This window comes from Scyliorhinus torazame, chromosome 2, assembly GCF_047496885.1.
Source record: "Scyliorhinus torazame isolate Kashiwa2021f chromosome 2, sScyTor2.1, whole genome shotgun sequence".
NCBI classification, from domain to species: domain Eukaryota; kingdom Metazoa; phylum Chordata; class Chondrichthyes; order Carcharhiniformes; family Scyliorhinidae; genus Scyliorhinus; species Scyliorhinus torazame.
This window is the reverse complement of record NC_092708.1, coordinates 170,930,563-170,949,907: the sequence shown is the minus strand read 5'-3', so window position 1 is coordinate 170,949,907 and position 19,345 is coordinate 170,930,563. Positions and strand designations below refer to the sequence as shown.

Below are 19,345 nucleotides of genomic sequence, written 5' to 3'. Positions count from 1 at the left end.
CCTGAGTGAGACAACCAGAGTGGGGATTGAAACTTAGTAATTTGGAGCAGTGTGGTAATTCGGTGCAGAGTGCGGAGTGGGAGGAGGTGCTTTTTTCCTTTTGTTTGGTTTTCTTTCGTCTTGCTTTATAACGATTAATTTGCAGGAAGGGACTGTGCAGAGTCTGCACGTTCTCCCCATGCCTGTGTGGGTTTCCTCCGAGTGCTCCGGTTTTCTCCCACAGTCCAAAGTTGTGCAGATTAGGTAGATTGACCATGCTAAATTGCCCTTAGTGTCCAAAAAGGTTAGGTGGGGTTACTGGGTTATGTGGATAGCGTGGAGGTGTGGGCTTAGGTTGGGTGCAGACTCTTTTGCAGACTCGATGGGCCGAATTGCCTCCTTCTGCACTGTAAATTCTATGATTCTATGAACTGTGAGTTTCTTAGGTGGATTCCCAGGAGGGGCCAGGCTGAATAGGCAGAGTGGGGCACTCTGACCAGGGATGTTTTCCAGCCTCGTGAGACCTGAAGACTCTCAGACAGGGGGGAGGATGATTGCAGTGGGAATGAACACACACACTGTGAAGCCAGCGGAAATGAGGTGCATGAAATTCAAGGCAACTGGTCATGGAGGCCAGGCTGTCAGCAATTAGTGTCTGGGTGGCTAGCTGTTCAAGTTGGATGGCTCGTTTAATCTGCAGCCCTTGAGAGTTGAGGGAATGAGGGTGCCCTCTAAAGATGAAGTTGACATGCGAATTGCAGTCTTCACATGCAGTAAGCATCCCTCGCCTGGCACAAGGCGAAGCCCCCTGATGCTTCCTGGAGAATTTTGCTATTTTAGTCAGCATTGCAATGTTGCAATGTATGAGTGTGCTGCTGTTTGGTGCCTAATTTTTAACTCTTTGGAAACCTAGCCTTTAAGCATTGAACTCCAAGGCTCATACTCACGTCTACATTACAGAGAGATGCCACAGATGTGGGCACAATGCAAGGCGTTATGATGAATACACTCATCACTCACCCATTCAAGGGCTGATGGTGGAGGGGGGGGTGACGGTGTCTTATTTCCCCATGATGTTAGAATGCAGGTCCGTTGAAAGCACTCAACTGCCCTCACTTCTCACCCTTAGGGGAGTTACACACGCTACTGAGGCTCTCCAGGGTCAAAGTGCTTCATTCACTTGGAGTTGAGAGGGGCAACTGTGGGAAAGTGGCTATTGTGTGACAGGGGAGGGGGTGAGGCTTAGTGGAAAGGTGCTCACATAGGGAGTTGTGTATGGGTGGATGTCGCAGATCCGGAGAGGGCTGTGGGTTAGCTCATTATCAGGACTCCTCATCGCTCACGTTGATGTTTTCTTTCTTTCAGTTTTTGATTTCAGAGAATCATGGAGCCAATTTGTTTGTTTGCGGTTGAACAGCAACAGCTACATCAATGTGTCGTGGCACGTGGCCAGGAACAGCGTCCTGCAGAGGAGAGGGAGGCCGGCTCGTTGATATTTTAGTAGAAGGACCATAGATGGTGGAGCCTAGGAGGAGACACTGCTAGACACGGCTATTCCGGTGTAGAACTTCCTACCTCCAAATTGCAGAGCTCCAGTGCCGGAGATGACTGTGTCTGTCCTTGGGGGATGGTGGACCACCTGTTCCTGGTGAGGCAAGAGTTGACACCACATGGACTGGGAGATCACCCATTGCCTGAAGCCTTGAAAACCACTGCCACTCTGAACATTTATGCCAGCGGCTCATTTCAGGGCTGCACAGCATATCCCAGTCAACAGTGCACAGGTGCATAAAGGAGATCACAGGCTCACTAATTTGCAAGGGACCACATGTACATCAACTTGGACCGGGTCCCGGCATGTCGGCACACCAGGAGCATGGCTTTGCCCCCAAAGCAGGCATGCCCAACGTGCAGGGTGTCATCAACAGCACCCTCATAGCTCTACGCTCCCCATGGCGCCATGCGCCACCAGTTTTGCCATGTAGATTTGTGCCTGTTGCCCAGGGAGCATCCATGATAGTTACATCTTGGGGCACTCACAGATCCCAGAAATATTTGAGGGAGACTGGTGGGATGGCTCTCTGGGACCATCAACCACTCAGAAGATGGTTGACGATGCCAATGTAGAGGCCATAATACCCACTGAGACTCGTTACAAGGCTGATGCATCAATGCAAGTGCTGGTCGAGCCAGTGATTGGCCTGCTCAAGATGCAGTTCCAGTGCCTGGACCAGTCAAGGGGAGCCCTTCAATACAGCACCCAGAGGGTGCCCACATCATTGTGGTCTGCACAACCTGGGACTGCAGTGGGAGAGCAGATGCACCAGGAGATGGATGAGCGGCACATTTCCTCAGATGAGGAGGTTATTGAGAGGAAACCTGCTGAGGAGGACGAGGAAGCACCTCAGGCGATGGCATGGGGCACAGGGGTAGGGACATCCTCACTGACTCTCGGTTTGGTGGTGACCAGGTCTGGAGTGTGTAGACCTCTTCCACCATGGGGCCTGACATTCACTCACTACTGATGTCCCTGTGGGAGGGCATCGTGATGGTGACTATGTTCATGGGCAGGGCGTTAAAGTGATTGGCCAGATGTTGCAGGAGAATGATGATGGCATAGTAAAGACTGCTGGAATGGGACACCCAGCCATGATGGCTAGCAATGAGGAAAGAGCGATACTAGGGGCTGGTTTAGCACAGTGGGCTAAACAGCTACTTGTAACGCAGAACAAGGCAGCAGCATGGGTTGAATTCCCGTACCAGCCTCCCCGAACAGGCGCAACTAGGGGCTTTTCACAGTAACTTAATTGAAGCCTACTTGTGACAATAAGCGATTATTATTATTATTATTATTATTACTTTCACATCCTCTGAGGTATGTATGACTCCTGCCTTCCAGAAAGCTGAATGCGACCTGCCAATGAACGGACTTCTCATGGGGCCTAAAGATGCTGGATGACAAATCTCAGCTGCCACTGTCCCTCCGAGGTCAGAATTCTGGTATTTTTCTCCACCCACGTACGAGGTGCACAGGCTCTCAACACGCTTTCAGACCTTGGCATCCTCCTCACTAAAGTATACTGTCAGACATGAGAGGCCTGAGCATTGAGCACTGAGCAACCTATCAAAAAGACAGAGAGGTGGGCAGAGGGGGCGGGGTTGCCTTGTTAATTAGGAATGAAATTAAATCAATAGCACTAAACGACATAGGGTCAGATGATGTGGAGTCTGTGTGGGGAGAGTTGAGGAACCACAAAGGCAAAAAAACCATAATGGGAGTTATGTACAGGCCTCCTAACAGTGGTCAGGACCAGGGGCACAAAATGCACCACGAAATAAAAAGTGCATGTCAGAAAGGCAAGGTCACAGTGATCATGGGGGACTTCAATATGCAGGTGGACTGGGTAAATAATGCTGCCAGTGGACCCAAGGAAAGGGAATTCATTGAATGTTTACAGGAGGGCTTTTTGGAACAGCTTGTGATGGAGCCCACGAGGGAACAGGCCATTCTGGACTCAGTGTTATGTAATGAGCCAGACTTGATTAAAGATCTTAAAGTAAGGGAACACTTAGGATGCAGTGATCATAATATGATAGAATTCAATCTCCAATTTGAAAGAAAGAAGATAGAATCAGATGTAAAGGTGTAACAGTTAAATAAAGGTAACTACAGGGGCAGTAGGGAGGAACTGACGAAAATCGACTGGGAGCAGAGCCGAGTGGGAAAGACAGTAGAACAGCAATGGCAGGAGTTTCTGGGAGTAATTGAGGACACAGTACAGAGGTTCATCCCAAAGAAAAGAAAGGTTATCAGAGGGGGGATTAGGCAGCCATGGCTGACAAAGGAAGTTAGGGAATGCATCAAAGCAAAAGAGAAAGCCTATAATGTGGCAAAGAGCAGTGGAAAGTCAGAAGATTGGGAAGTCTACAAAAACAAACAGAGGATAACAAAGAGAGAAATAAGGAAAGAGAGGATCAAATATGAAGGTAGGCTAGCCAGTAACATTAGGAATGATAGTAAACGTTTCTTTAAATACATTAAAAACAAACGGGAGGCAAAAGTAGACATTGGGCCGCTCCAAAATGACGCTGGTAATCTAGTGATGGGAGACAAGGAAATAGCTGAGGAACTAACTAAGTACTTTGCGTCAGTCTTCACAGTAGAAGACATGAGTAATATCCCAACAATTCAGGAGAGTCAGGGGGCAGAGTTGAATATGGTAGCCGTCACAAAGGAGAAAGTGCTCGAGAAACTAAGAGGTCTAAAAATTGATAAATCTCCGGGCCCAGATGGGCTACATCCTAGAGTTCTAAAGGAGATAGCTGAAGAAATAGTGGAGGCGTTAGTTATGATCTTTCAAAAGTCACTGGAGTCAGGGAAAGTCCCAGAGGATTGGAAAATCGCTGTTGTAACCCCCCTGTTCAAGAAGGGAACAAGGAAAAAGATGGAAAATTATAGGCCAATTAGCCTAACCTCGGTTGTTGGCAAGATTCTAGAATCCATTGTTAAGGATGAGATTTCTAAATTCTTGGAAGTGCAGGGTCGGATTAGGACAAGTCAGCATGGATTTAGTAAGGGGAGGTCGTGCCTGGCAAACCTGTTAGAGTTCTTTGAAGAGATAAGAAATAGGTTAGACCAAGGTGAGCCAATGGATGTTATCTATCTTGACTTCCAAAAGGCCTTTGATAAGGTGCCTCACGGGAGACTGCTGAGTAAAATAAGGGCCCATGGTATTCGAGGCAAGGTACTAACATGGATTGACGATTGGCTGTCAGGCAGAAGGCAGAGAGTTGGGATAAAAGGTTCTTTTTCGGAATGGCAACCGGTGGCGAGTGGTGTCCCACAGGGTTCAGTGTTGGGGCCACAGCTGTTCTCTTTATATATTAACGATCTAGATGATGGGACTGGGGGCATTCTGGCTAAGTTTGCCGATGATACAAAGATAGGTGGAGGGGCAGGTAGTATGTAGGAGGTGGGGAGGCTGCAGAAAGATTTAGACAGTTCAGGAGAGTGGTCCAAGAAATGGCTGATGAAATTCAACGTGGGCAAGTGCGAGGTCTTGCACTTTGGAAAAAAGAATAGAGGCGTGGACTATTTTCTAAACGGTGACATAATTCATAATGCTGAAGTGCAAAGGGACTTGGGAGTCCTAGTCCAGGATTCTCTAAAGGTAAACTTGCAGGTTGAGTCCGTAATTAAGAAAGCAAATGCAATGTTGTCATTCATCTCAAGAGGCTTGGAATATAAAAGCAGGGATGTACTTCTGAAGCTTTATAAAGCATTAGTTAGGCCCCATTTAGAATACTGTGAGCAATTTTGGGCCCCACACCTCAGGAAGGACATACTGGCACTGGAGCGGGTCCAGCGGAGATTCACACGGATGATCCCAGGAATGGTAGGCCTAACATACGATGAACGTCTGAGGATCCTGGAATTATATTCATTGGAGTTTAGGCGGTTGAGGGGAGATCTAATAGAAACTTACAAGATAATGAATGGCTTAGATAGGGTGGACGTAGGGAAGTTGTTTCCATTAGCAGGGGAGACTAGGACCCGGGGGCACAGCCTTAGAATAAAAGGGAGTTACTTTAGAACAGAGATGAGGAGAAATTTCTTCAGCCAGAGAGTGGTGGGTCTGTGGAATTCATTGCCACAGAGGGCGGTGGAGGCCGGGACGTTGAGTGTCTTTAAGACAGAAGTTGATAAATTCTTGATTTCTCGAGGAATTAAGGGCTATGGAGAGAGAGCGGGTAAATGGAGTTGAAATCAGCCATGATTGAATGGTGGAGTGGACTCGATGGGCTGAATGGCCTTACTTCCGCTCCTATGTCTTATGGTCTTACGATGTTGTGGGGGGATCTGTAACCTTCCATGCATGGTGGGTTGAGGGGAGGGGGGGTGGTGGGCTGGGTATCCCGTGCCAGCTGTATTTACTATGCCATCAGTGTGGGAGGTGGGAGAGACTTTGCACTGACATTCTCACACTCCACAGGGATGAAGTGTGTATGGGCGTTTGCAGGGCAGGGCAGCGTGGAGGATCTGTATGGGTGAACCAACTGATTTTTAATACAAATGCAATATTACCATGGTTACTTATCTCTACTAGAGCTTAGGTTCACCCGTGCCCACTAGGTGTCTATAGTTTCTTACTCTTCCTCACCCTCCCGCTATGTCTAGGGGTATCCTCAGAGCCACAGCTGAGGTGAGATGGCCTCCTGCCTTCCCATGCCCTGTTGCCTGAGATGATCTTGGCAGTTGTCCTCTGGGGAGCCTGGCCCTGAGGGCCCCTGCCTACTATCGGGCAGCACAGTGCTGCCCTCCTTGGTGTGCGGGGCTGGAGGTGAGTCACTCACAGGGAGAGGCTAATTGGATGGGCTGGTCACCCCGGGAATCTCCTGAGTGGAAGACTGTGCTTCTGCCAATCCTTTTCCCATTGCATGTCCGGGGCCCCCTGTGATCCCCATGAGATCGACGGGCAGATGGAGTGAGATTTAGAAGCCCCAACATTCTCTAGTGCTGACATTCGTGGGTTCCCACTAGTGCCTCCACCATGCTGTCGAAGCCCTGCACCATGGAGCTCATGCCCTCCACCGTGGAAGACATGAGCTGAAACATGGAGGGGACAACCCCCGCCATGGAATGCACCTCCTGCGCCGAGGTTTCCACTGCAGATGCCACCCTTGCAATATTGGCCTCATTGCATTGGAGTAACAACATCATCTCGTTGGACAGAAGGAAATGGGACTTCTCCAGTTGGCCTTGCAGTCTGAGGAGGGATGCTGTTACCCCATCCTGATACTTGTGACTCTGCCTTTGAACTTCCATTAACCTAGGGACAACTGGACCCAAGGTCTCATCATGAGTCTCGGCGCAGCAGAGTCCAGGGCTCCAGCATCGCTCCGAATGCCAGATCCCTGCGTTGTTCCTTCCTCCACTTGCTGTGGATCTTCAACTGTGAGGTGCTCACCAGTTAGTGACGCAGATGCCTGCCTCCTAGGCAATCCCACTGTGGTGTGAGTATCTGCGCTGGTGGAGGGTGTGGGTGACAGCTGCGACGTCTCCGCAATGCCTTTTTCTGATTTGTCCCCCTCAGGTCTGTGGTGTCCAGAGAGCGCGAGGATGGTAGGTGCTGGGTGACTGACCTGCAAGGGAAGTGAGATGACATTAGTGCATCACGGTGGACAGACTGATGGGAGAGAGTTAAATAAATAAATAAATACATAATCTTTATTGTCACAATTAGGCTTACATTAACACTGCAATGAAGTGACTGTGAAAAGCCCCTAGTCGCCACATTCTGGCATCTGTGCGGGTACACTGAGGGAGAATTCAGAATGTCCAAATTACCTAATAGCATGTCTTTTGGGACTGTGGGAGGAAACTAGAGCACCCGGAGGAAACCCACACAGATACAGGGAGAGTGTGCAGACTCTGCACAGACAATGACCCAAGCTGGGAATTGAACCTGGGACCCAGGTGCTGTGAAGCCATAGTGCAAACCACTATGCTACTGTGCTGCCCACTCATGTGAGGCTTGCACCATGGCTGCAAAAGTGAGCATTCTCACTTTTGTCTCTTGCCCCCATCTCACCCTCTGCACAGCTGTGGTCCCGCTCCTAACCAGCCGGCTCAAGGGCTCTTTCCTCAAAGGGCAATAGGCATCTCATCTCGGGCATGACTCCGGCAGGCTGTGCCCATTCACGCTCGTTGTGCTCGAGTTTGTCCTGCAATAAGTCAGATGGGAGAGTGTAGTTGCGAATCCTGCCAGGTCAGATGGTGATGAAGGATGGCATTCGTGGGACATGAGTGGGAGTGGGGCATGATTGTTTACTGGTGGGACCATGGGGAGTGAGAGAATGGGTAGGGGAACGGCGCCATGACCAGTGTTATGATCTGTGAGCTGGCTGGGTGAGAGTACACCGTGGAAGTGCGCTGGGTGTGTGAAGGGGTGCAATTAAAGATATTAGGAAGTAGATCTACCCTGGCTGCATGAAGAAGGTCATTCATCTTCTTCAGGCGCACTCTAGCCTCATCTTCTTATTGCACGCACATTGCAGCCACTGCCTTCCAGGCGGAGGTGGTGATCTTGCTTGATGGACATCTGCGCGATCTCAGGTACAGGATGTCACGCCTCTGCTCCATACCATGCAGCATTTTGGTGAGGGCTCCTTCTGTGAAACCTGGTTCTTCCTGGCAACCACTGCTCAATTGGACTTGGAGGCATTTAAAAAGAGCACCCACTTATTACAGGGATTAAGTTTTGCCAGGGTGTGCGTATAATAGAACAACTGGCACAAGTGCGGCGTGAATCACGTGGCAGAAATAAATAGTTAAAGAGCTGAATATTCGATGAGGGATATGGCGTGGAGGGATTCTCCCTGGTTTTCTCACCGGAACTGACATTTTAAAAAAATGTGGTACGTTTTCACCCACAGGTAATGGTAAAAACCCCTGTCAAACAAGATCTCAATAAGCTACCAACATATTTACATTGACAACCTGCCTCTTCTGAAATGGCCTCTCACCAACATCCTTCAATTAAGTGGTTTGGAGCTGGTTTGATGGCACGGTGTCAATTTAACCAATTTCATCCTTTCACAAGAACATTAAAACATACAAAATAGGAGTAGACCATACGACCCATCGTGGTTGATCCTGGGCTTCAATTCCATTTTCCACCTTCTCCCCATATCCCCCGGATTCCCTGACAGACCACAAATCTACCTATCCCAGCCTTAAGTGATGGAGCATCCACAACACTCTGAAGCAGAGAATTCGAAAAATTCACAGACCTTTGAGGAAGACATTTCCCCTCATATATGTGTGAGCTGATTAGACCCTTCTCCTGAGTCCACATGTCCCTGTGTTTTACATTCACCAGCCAGCAGGAATGGTCCCCCAATAATTACTCTATCAAGCCGCTTCAGATTAGGAGAATAGGAACCTAGGACTTAGGAGCAGGAGTCGACTATTCAGCCCTTTAAACCTGCTCCACCATCCAATACAATCATAAATGATCTGGCTGTGGTCTCAACTCTGCTTTTCCATCTGCCTCCTATAACCCTTGACTCCCTTGTTTATCAAAAATCCGTCTTAATCAGCCTTGAATAAATTCAGTGACCCAGCCTCCACTGCTCTCTAGGGAAGAGAATTCCACAGACTAATGACCCTCTGAGAGAAAGAATTCCCTCCATCAGCTTCTTAAATTTGTAGACCACTTCTCCTTAAACTGCGACCCCCTAGTTCTAGTTTCTCCTACAAGTGGAAACATCCTTGAAGTATCAACTCTTTCAAGTCCCTTCAGGATCTGATGCATTTCAATATGACTTTCTTTCATTCTTCAGAACTCCAATGACAAGTCCCTCATCCCAGGAATGAGCTGAGTGAACCTTTTCTGAACTGTTTCAAACCCAATTCTATCTTTTATCAAACAAGGAGACTAAAACTGTACAGAGTATTCCAGATGTGTTCTCACCAAGGCCCTTACAGCAGCAGTAAAATTTTCCCTACTTTTATATTTTATCCCCCTTGCAGTAAATGCCAACATTCCATTTGTCTTTCAAATTACTTGCTGTGTTCAAATCACAAATACCATTTTGTGATACGTGTACCAGGTCACCAAGATCCCTTTGTAGCATTGAGTTCTGCAATCTCTCTCCATTCAAATTGTATATTCTTCCCGCCAAAATGGACAAGTTCATGGGCTGGATTCTCCCAAAATGAGACTATGTCCCCATGCTTGTGTAAAAACAGCGGAGTTTTACTCCAGAAATTCCTACCTAAACGTTATGCGAATTCTGAGCCCTGCAGGGGGCTAGCAGGGACCCGGAGTGAATCTTGCAGCTTTAGCTGCGGATACATGCCCCCGCACTTCCGGTTTGGAGTCCACACATGCGCATGGCGGCGGCCTCCAGCAGCCGCACTGAGCTCCATGGCAGAGTTGGACCGCGGAGCGAAACAGAAAAATGAGACTACCCCGATCGGCCGTGCACCCGAGCCTGAAAGCGCGTAGATCTAATCTCCGGCCGCCTATAAAGGCCCACCCGGTCTCCGATTCCCCCCGCCCCTGACCAGGGCAGCCGCGGTCTGAGTCCGCAGCTGCCAAGCCAGCATCCTGACCGCAATAGGTGGTTAGTTCCACGCCGTCGGGAACTCGGCCAGCCGGGAGCGAAGGATTGCTGAGCGGGCCTCTGGCAATGGTGCCCCGGCTGCACGGCGTACTCTGAGGTCACGCTGATTTTCGGGTCCCGGAGAATCGCCGAAGCGGCGCTGGGCCCGATTTCGGTGTGAAAGTGGATTTTCCGCCCCTGCGCCAGCTGCTATTTTGGTGCGGGGCTGCGGAGAATCCAGCCCCACATTTTTTCACATTCTATTCCATCTGCCAATTTTTTCACCACACCCTTAACCTGTCCATATCCCTTTGTTTATCTACCTCCACTTGATAATTTACTTCCCTACCTGTCTTTTGTCATCAGCAAATTTAGCTACCATGCATTCGCTTTGTTCATCCAAATTCTTGATGTCGATTTAGTTGAGGCCACAGCACTGATCCCTTGGGTATTCCATTTGTTACAGTTTGTCAATCCGAAAAAGAGCCAAGTATCACTGCTCTCTTTATCCATGCATGTTACTCCCGACACCATACAATCCTATCCTGTGAAGTAACCTTTGATTTGGTGCCTTGTCAAACGCCTACTGGAAATCCAAGTATATCACCTATACAGGTTCCCTTTCCAGCATCTTGCTTGTTACTTCCTCCAAAAGCTCTAATAAATTAATTAAACATGATTCCCTTTCACAAACCCTTGTTGATTCTGCTTGATCACATGATGATTTTCTTTTTTTTTTAATTTAGAGTAACCAATTCTTTTTTTTTTCAATTAAGGGGCAATTTAGCGTGGCCAGTCCAGCTAGCCTGTACATCTTGGGGTTGTGGGGGTGAGACCCACACAGATACGATTTTCTAAATATCCTACGATGACTTCCGAGGGCAGCATGGTAGCACAGTAGGTAGCACTGTTGCTTCACACCTCCAGGGTCCCAGGTTTGATTCCTGGCTTTGGTCACTGTCTGTGTGGTATCTGCATGTTCTCCCCGTATCTGTGTGGGTTTCCCGAAAGACGTACTGTTAGATAATTTGGACATTCCTAATTCTCCCTCTGTGTACCTGAACAGGCGCCAGAATGTGGCGATTAGGAGCTTTTCACAGCAACTTAATTGCAGTGTTAATGTAAGCCTACTTGTGACAGTAAAGATTATTATGATATTATTATTAATAATGGATTGTAGCAGTTTCTGTATGACAGATGTTAGGCTAACTGGTATGTTTCATTTCCTGTTTTCTGTCTCCCTCGTTTCCTGAATAAAGGTGTACATTAGCTATATCCCAATCCACTGGGACCCTTGTAGAGTCTAAGAATTTTTAGGCTCCAACACAGATTATATTAGATCACAGATATGGGATAACATTTCGAAGTCAGGGTCCAACATGTCATAACCCCCACGAGGACCATGGGGAAACTATCATTGTTTTCCTCGTGGGATTCATGGAGTACGAGATTCCCAGGTAGGGGACAGAGGCCACTCACCTGCAGGCCCAAAACAACACCTGGTGTGGTTAATATTCACACCAGGTTTGTACTGGGAGCGATATGTTATATTACACATACCTTTGTAAATAATGTAGATAAATCAATGCTCGTTTACCGCCAAACTCCTCTGAGGTATTTAACATCACTTTTTTCAATTAGAGTTTAGGTTCTGTCATGATATTCAGATAAACATCATGGTGCAAACACACATACACACTGATGGACAGATCAACAGACCAATCAACACACACGCAACATCACAGCCAATCACAAGCAAGAGCACACGCACTATAAAACGGGGAACACCATAGTTCCCGCTCATTCCAGCAGGAGACAGCTCAGGGCACAGTACTCACAGCAAGCCACTCAGACATACACCATGTGCTGAGTGCCTCTCTAAGATAGTGTTAGGGCTGGGTCCACAAGTTAAAGGGTAAAGAACGAACCACAGTCATATGTTTGCAGATGTTGTTATTGATAGTAATAAAACAGAATTGTACCATCTGCAACCGTGTTGGTTCGTCTGTATAGCAGAACACCCAACACGACAGGTTCTACCATAAAAAAAAGGAAGGGGGAAGGGATGAACAGGCCATGTTTGCTTGTCCCCCAATGGATAATAAAGTGAGAAATATACAGTTAACTTGTAGCATTGTCTGAATTCACATTCACTTCACCACAACCGGATGGGGTAATAACATGAGGAATGTTCCATTCAAATATAAAAGCAATGAAAAACAAAATAATAAACCTAGAGATGGAGTGTTAAAATAAAATAGTAGTGGGTGTTCTTCTTGCACATTGTCCACTAAATTCTTTCATCTTCATTCACATAGATTATTATATTGATCGGCAACTTATTTGGATGTTTCTCAATCAGAGAACCAAATCCATTCACAGTTCAATTGTAACTGGAAGTACTAAAGGTAGTCAGCAAATTAACATGTGCTGGCTTTGTTTTTCATGGTTTGGCTCACTTAGCAACTGAGCTAGCTGGATATACTTTGAAAGAAAGTTCTTGAAAATGAATTTTGTATCAATCGCTGTTCCAGAAGAGTTAGGAGGCCAAAAGCACAATGGATTCTCCCTCTTTGTTTTCAAACAACAAATAAAATGAAGTGGAAGCAAAGTGAAGGGAATCAGTGACATGTCAAGCAACATGTCAAGTGATGTGTTTTGTTCTCTTTTTGCTGACGTTCAGCATCAGATCATTTGAATAACAAAGGAACAGAGTAGAGAGATCATTCTGTACAGGGTATATATACCACACTGTAGGAAGTAGAGAGTGTTATATCAGTTACTCATCTAACTGTGAGCTCAAAATGGGAAAGGCAAGAACAGTCTGATTTTGTCTGGGATGCTAAAGTTCTCATGACCCCTTAATTTTCAAGCTTATTAATTTATCTTGTCTCTTTCCATAGATTATCTTTTACGAGGACAGGAACTTCCAGGGCCGGCACTATGAGTGCAGCAGTGAGTGTGCTGACCTGTCCCCTTTCTTCAGCCGCTGTAACTCCATCCGTGTTGAGAGTGATTGGTGGGTGGTCTATGAGAGACCCAATTACATGGGATACCAGTATGTTCTGAGCAGGGGAGAATATCCTGACTACCAGCGCTGGATGGGATTCAATGACAGCATTGGGTCATGTCGCACCTACCCATATGTAAGTTGGCTGTTTACATATTCCACTCAAATTGAGGTCGGGGAAATGCTTATTAAGGAAAGCACTTAAGTTTGGGAATGCTATTCTATTTTTCACAGTAAATATTTGGAACAACAGTAAAGATATATAGCTGATTATGTAAGTGTGGAAACATATATCAGTCGAAATTGAAACTGATTGCGCCTCAAAATGGTATGAGGCAATTTTTCAGGCATTCTTGCTGATCATCTAAAACAGGGTTTATGTCACATAAAATGACTAAGTATCGGGAAATAGGGAATGGTAGTGAATGGTTGTATTTTATTGAACTGGAAAAGTGAATCATGGTGCTCTTCAGGCATTGCAATTAGTACCACTGCTGTTTTTGATCTATATGAATGACTTAGGTTGGCAGTACACAATTTCAAAACCTATTGATGGCACAAAACTTGGAAGTACTGAAATCTGAGGAAGTCAGCGATAGACTTTAAGATGGCATAGTGAGGCTGAGGGAATGTGGCAGATGAAATTTGAAGCACAGAGTTGGTAGGAGAAATGAGGAGCGGCAATATAAAATAAAGGATACAATTTTAAAGGGGTTGCAGGTGTTGCTTTGACAAAGGGTCATCTGGACTTGAAACGTTAGCTCTTTTCTCTCCCTCCAGATGCTGCCAGACCTGCTGAGATTTTCCAGCATTTTCACTTTGGTTGCAGGAGCAAAAGATATATGTGGGACATGGGGACAGATGTGCACAAATTGTTGAAGGTGGTAGGACAGGTTGAGAAAACACTTAATAAATATAGAGACATAAACTTCAAAACAAGGAGGGTATGTTGATTTTTCATAAAACACTGGGTCTGCCTTCAACTGGTGACTTTTGGGCACTACACTTTAGGAAGGATGTGAAGGCATTTGAAAGGGTGCAGAAAAGATTTAAGAATATTTTCCAGGGATGACGAACTTCAGTTATTGAGATAGATTGGAAAAGCTGGAGTTATTCTGCTTAGAGAAGAGAAGGTTCAGAGCGGATTTGATAGAGGTATGCAAATCATAGAACCATAAGATCATAAGAACTAGGAACAGGACTAGGCCATCTGGCCCCTCGAGCCTGCTCCGCCATTTAATGAGATCATGGCTGATCTTTGTGGACTCAGCTCCACTCTCCGGCCCATACACCATATCCCCGAATCCCTTTATTCTTTAGAAAGGCATCTATCTTTTTCTTAAAACGTTTAAAGAAGGAGCCTCAACTGCTTCACTGTGCAAGGAATTCCAGAGATTCACAACCCTTTGGGTGAAGGAGTTCCTCCTACACTCTGTCCTTAATCTACCTCCCCTTATTTTGAGGCTATGCCCCCTAGTTCTGCTTTCCCCAACCAGTGGAAACAACCTGCCCGTATCTATCCTATCTATTCCCTTCATAATTTTATATGTCTCAATAAGATCCCCCCCGCATCCTTCTAAACTCCAATGAGTACAGTCTCAGTCTACTCAACCTCTCGTCATAATCTAATCCCCTCAACTCTGGGATCAACCTAGTGAATCTCCTCTGCACTCCCTCCAGTGCCAAAATGTCCTTTCTCAGGTAAGGAGACCAAAACTGAACACAATACTCCAGATGCGGCCTCACCAACACCCTAGACAATTGCAGCATAACCTCACTAGTCTTGAACCATAGAACCATAACAAAGTTACAACACAGAAGGAGGCCATTCAGCCCATCTTGTGCACGCCAGCCCGACGGCACCAAGTCTCCCTTTCTAATCCCACGTTCCTGCACCCGGTCCATAACCCTGTAGCCTACAGCACTTAAATCCGGGTACTTTTTAAATGAGTTTAGGATTTCTGCCTCCACCACCAACTCAGGCAGTGAATTCCAGACTCCCAATGCCCTCTGCATAACAAAGTTCTTCCTCATGTCCCCTCTACACCTTCTGCCGCTATGGCCAATGGCTCTAGAATTTCATGAGGAGTCTGGACATGACAGACAGGGGGAACCTCTTCTCATTGGTGGAAGGGCAGAGAAGCAGAGGACACTGGTTTAGGGATTGGCAAAAGAGGTAAAGATGAAATGAAGATAATGGTTTTTACACAGAGAATGGTTAGGCTTTGGAATGCATGACCGGAACGTACGGTGGAGACAGATTAACTTGTGAATTTCAGAATAATTTTGGATAATTATCTGAAAAGAAAAGATTTGCAGGGATACAGGAAAGGCAGAGTGAGACTAGCTGAGTTGCTCTCACAGCGAGCTGACATGGGTGTGATTGGCCAAATGGCCTCCTTTGGTGTTGCAACCATTTTAGGATTTTAGAATTCTACTAAATTGCAAATGAGGGGCCTATTTTAGGACCCTTCAGAGAAATTGGATTGCGATGGATTCATATGTGTTGCCCTACGTAGTGACTACTGAGGAACAGTTACGCTTTGAAAAATTATTGTTTTGAATATTTGTACCAGGAGGAGAAGGTGTGCTGCCCTGACTTCACATCAATTGTGATCACATCCTGTTCCCTTCAAATGTGCAAACGGCTGATGAAGAATGTTTGTGCAGCAAATTAATCTTGATGAGGCAATGCTCAAGCCACTTGAGATTCTTTCAGTTGGTGCCCAATCTGCCTGTGAGTCTGGGATTAAAAATGGGACCAGATGAATTTCTATTTTGCAAACACAATTAACATCTGTTTATGATTGGATGAATGATTTACACAGTTTATAGGGAAAAAGAGACTGATTGGCCGAACAAGTCTATTCAGTCCAATCAGTGTATAACCCTATCGTCTATCAGCATCATATACTTCCAGTTTTTCTCCTTACCCTATTCCTTCTAATCATTCTGGTAATTGCACCCACAAGCTCTTCCCATTCCCTTTAAACACAGGCAATCAAGCTAATATATTCCAAACCACCACAGATTTGGTTCAATGAATGGCTCCCATTCCATCACTCCATTATCTGTGAAGTTATCCTTATATTCGGTCCATTTACACAATGCATTAGTGCTCAGCAGAAAGCTGTTGTAAATCATGATGTACTGATCTCACAAACAGCCCAGGATATCAACATAGTCACTCTCATTCCCACATCACCTACATAGGAAGATGAGATAATAGAAATATTCAGGTAAATTAAACCAAATGTTTACTGATTTGAAAAAAATCTTTCATGAGATTTGGGCGTTACTGGCTAGCTAGGTCAATATTTGTTGGCCATCCTTAACTGCCCTTGAGAAGGTGGTGATGAACTGCCTTCTTGAACTGCCGCAGTCCATGTATATCAATAAATCTCCTGTTAGTATGAGCCAATGTCATCACACTTAGATCTGCAATGGTTCCACCTTTACTGTGCAAAATTACACAGAAGTTGTACACTGGTGATCAGATAAAAAATAAAGCACAGTCCTGTTCTTGTTATTAAACTGTCTCAGCTCCTGCCTCATGAGGTGTTTCATCAGATGTTCCCTTATAACCATCCGATTTTTTTACAAAGTTCAAATGTATAATTAATACCATCATCACACACATGCTTTACCTTCTATCACAGTACCGAGGTGGAAACTACAGAATGAAGATTTACGAGAGGCCTGACTTTGGAGGACAGATGATGGAATTCATGGATGATTGTCCATCTGTCTACGATCGCTTCCGTTACCGTGACATCCACTCCTGCCATGTGATGGACGGTTACTGGATCTTCTATGAACATCCCAACTACAGAGGCCGACAGTACTTCATGAGACCCGGTGAATACAGGAGATACAGTGACTGGGGCGGCTTCAACTCAACTATCGGATCTTTCAGACGCATGAGGGATTTCTAGATTGTTCTTGACAAATATGGTTTTATTTTTCTGAGACATGTGTCAGCAGAATAAATATACACAAATGTACTGCTGCTTCTTTCAATTGATTTATTTTTAGATTGTGAGGGTAATTGTCTATACCATTAAGATATTGAATGGGATGGAGAAAGAATATCTGAGACATGTTCAGGATGATAAAAGGCACATTTAGTGCAGATATCGGGTGATTAGCAGATTGGCAGATGAGTAGCTTGCCAAGAAGAATAGCTTGGGGCAGGGTGTGGAAAAGATAAATATGGCCATGGCCTCCTTGAACCGCTTCAGTCCATGTGTTACATAGAACATAGAACATAGAACAATACAGCGCAGTACAGGCCCTTCGGCCCACGATGTTGCACCGAAACAAAAGCCATCTAACCTACACTATGCCATTATCATCCATATGTTTATCCAATAAACTTTTAAATGCCCTCAATGTTGGCGAGTTCACTACTGTAGCAGGTAGGGCATTCCACGGCCTCACTACTCTTTGTGTAAAGAACCTACCTCTGATCTCTGTCCTGTATCTATTACCCCTCAGTTTAAAGTTATGTCCCCTCGTGCCAGCCATATCCATCCGCGGGAGAAGGCTCTCACTGTCCACCCTATCCAACCCCCTGATCATTTTGTATGCCTCTATTAAGTCTCCTCTTAACCTTCTTCTCTCCAACGAAAACAACCTCAAGTCCATCAGCCTTTCCTCATAAGATTTTCCCTCCATACCAGGCAACATCCTGGTAAATCTCCTCTGCACCCGCTCCAAAGCCTCCACGTCCTTCCTATAATGTGGTGACCAGAACTGTACGCAATACTCCAAATGCGGCCGTACCAGAGTTCTGTACAGCTGCAACATGACCTCCCGACTCCGGAACTCAATCCCTCTACCAATAAAGGCCAACACTCCATAGGCCTTCTTCACAACCCTATCAACCTGGGTGGCAACTTTCAGGGATCTATGTACATGGACACCTAGATCCCTCTGCTCATCCACACTTTCAAGAACTTTACCATTAGCCAAATATTCCGCATTCCTGTTATTCCTTCCAAAGTGAATCACCTCACACTTCTCTACATTAAACTCCATTTGCCACCTCTCAGCCCAGCTCTGCAGCTTGTCTATATCCCTCTGTAACCTGCTACATCCTTCCACACTATCGACAACACCACCGACTTGAGTATCGTCTGCAAATTTACTCACCCACCCTTCTGCGCCTTCCTCTAGGTCATTGATAAAAATGACAAACAGCAACGGCCCCAGAACAGATCCTTGTGGTACTCCACTTGTGACTGTACTCCATTCTGAACATTTCCCATCAACCACCATCCTCTGTCTTCTTTCAGCTAGCCAATTTCTGATCCACATCTCTAAATCACCCTCAATTCCCAGCCTCCGTATTTTTTGCAATAGCCTACCGTGGGGAACCTTATCAAACGCTTTGCTGAAATCCATATACACCACATCAACTGCTCTACCCTCGTCTACCTGTTCAGTCACCTTCTCAAAGAACTCAATAAGGTTTGTGAGGCATGACCTACCCTTCACAAAGCCATGCTGACTATCCCTGATCAAATTATTCCTATCTAGATGATTATAAATCTTGTCTCTTATAATCCCCTCCAAGACTTTACCCACTACAGACGTGAGGCTCACCGGTCTATAGTTGCCGGGGTTGTCTCTGCTCCCCTTTTTGAACAAAGGGGCCACATTTGCTGTCCTCCAGTCCTCTGGCACTATTCCTGTAGCCAATGATGACATAAAAATCAAAGCCAAAGGTCCAGCAATCTCTTCCCTGGCCTCCCAGAGAATCCTAGGATAAATCCCATCAGGTCCCGGGGACTTATCTATTTTCAGCCTGTCCAGAATTGCCAACACCTCTTCCCTACGTACCTCAATGCCATCTATTCTATTAGCCTGGGGCTCAGCATTCTCCTCCACAACATTATCTTTTTCCTGAGTGAATACTGACGAAAAATATTCATTTAGTATCTCGCCTATCTCTTCAGACTCCACACACAATTTCCCATCCCTGTCCTTGACTGGTCCTACTCTTTCCCTAGTCATTCTTTTATTCCTGACATACCTATAGAAAGCTTTTGGGTTTTCCTTGATCCTTCCTGCCAAATACTTCTCATGTCCCCTCCTTGCTCGTCTTAGCTCTCTCTTTAGATCCTTCCTCGCTACCTTGTAACTATCCATTGCTCCAACCGAAACTTCACACCTCATCTTCACATAGGCCTCCTTCTTCCTCTTAACAAGAGATTCCACTTCCTTGGTAAACCACGGTTCCCT

The 19,345-nt window shown here is 45.9% G+C and overlaps 1 pseudogene; it reads left to right on the top strand.

Moving 5' to 3' along the window:
* Window positions 1-2,084: 2,084 nt before the first annotated feature.
* LOC140407023 (gamma-crystallin S-1-like) lies at window positions 2,085-17,103 on the top strand (annotated as a pseudogene).
* Window positions 17,104-19,345: the final 2,242 nt, after the last annotated feature.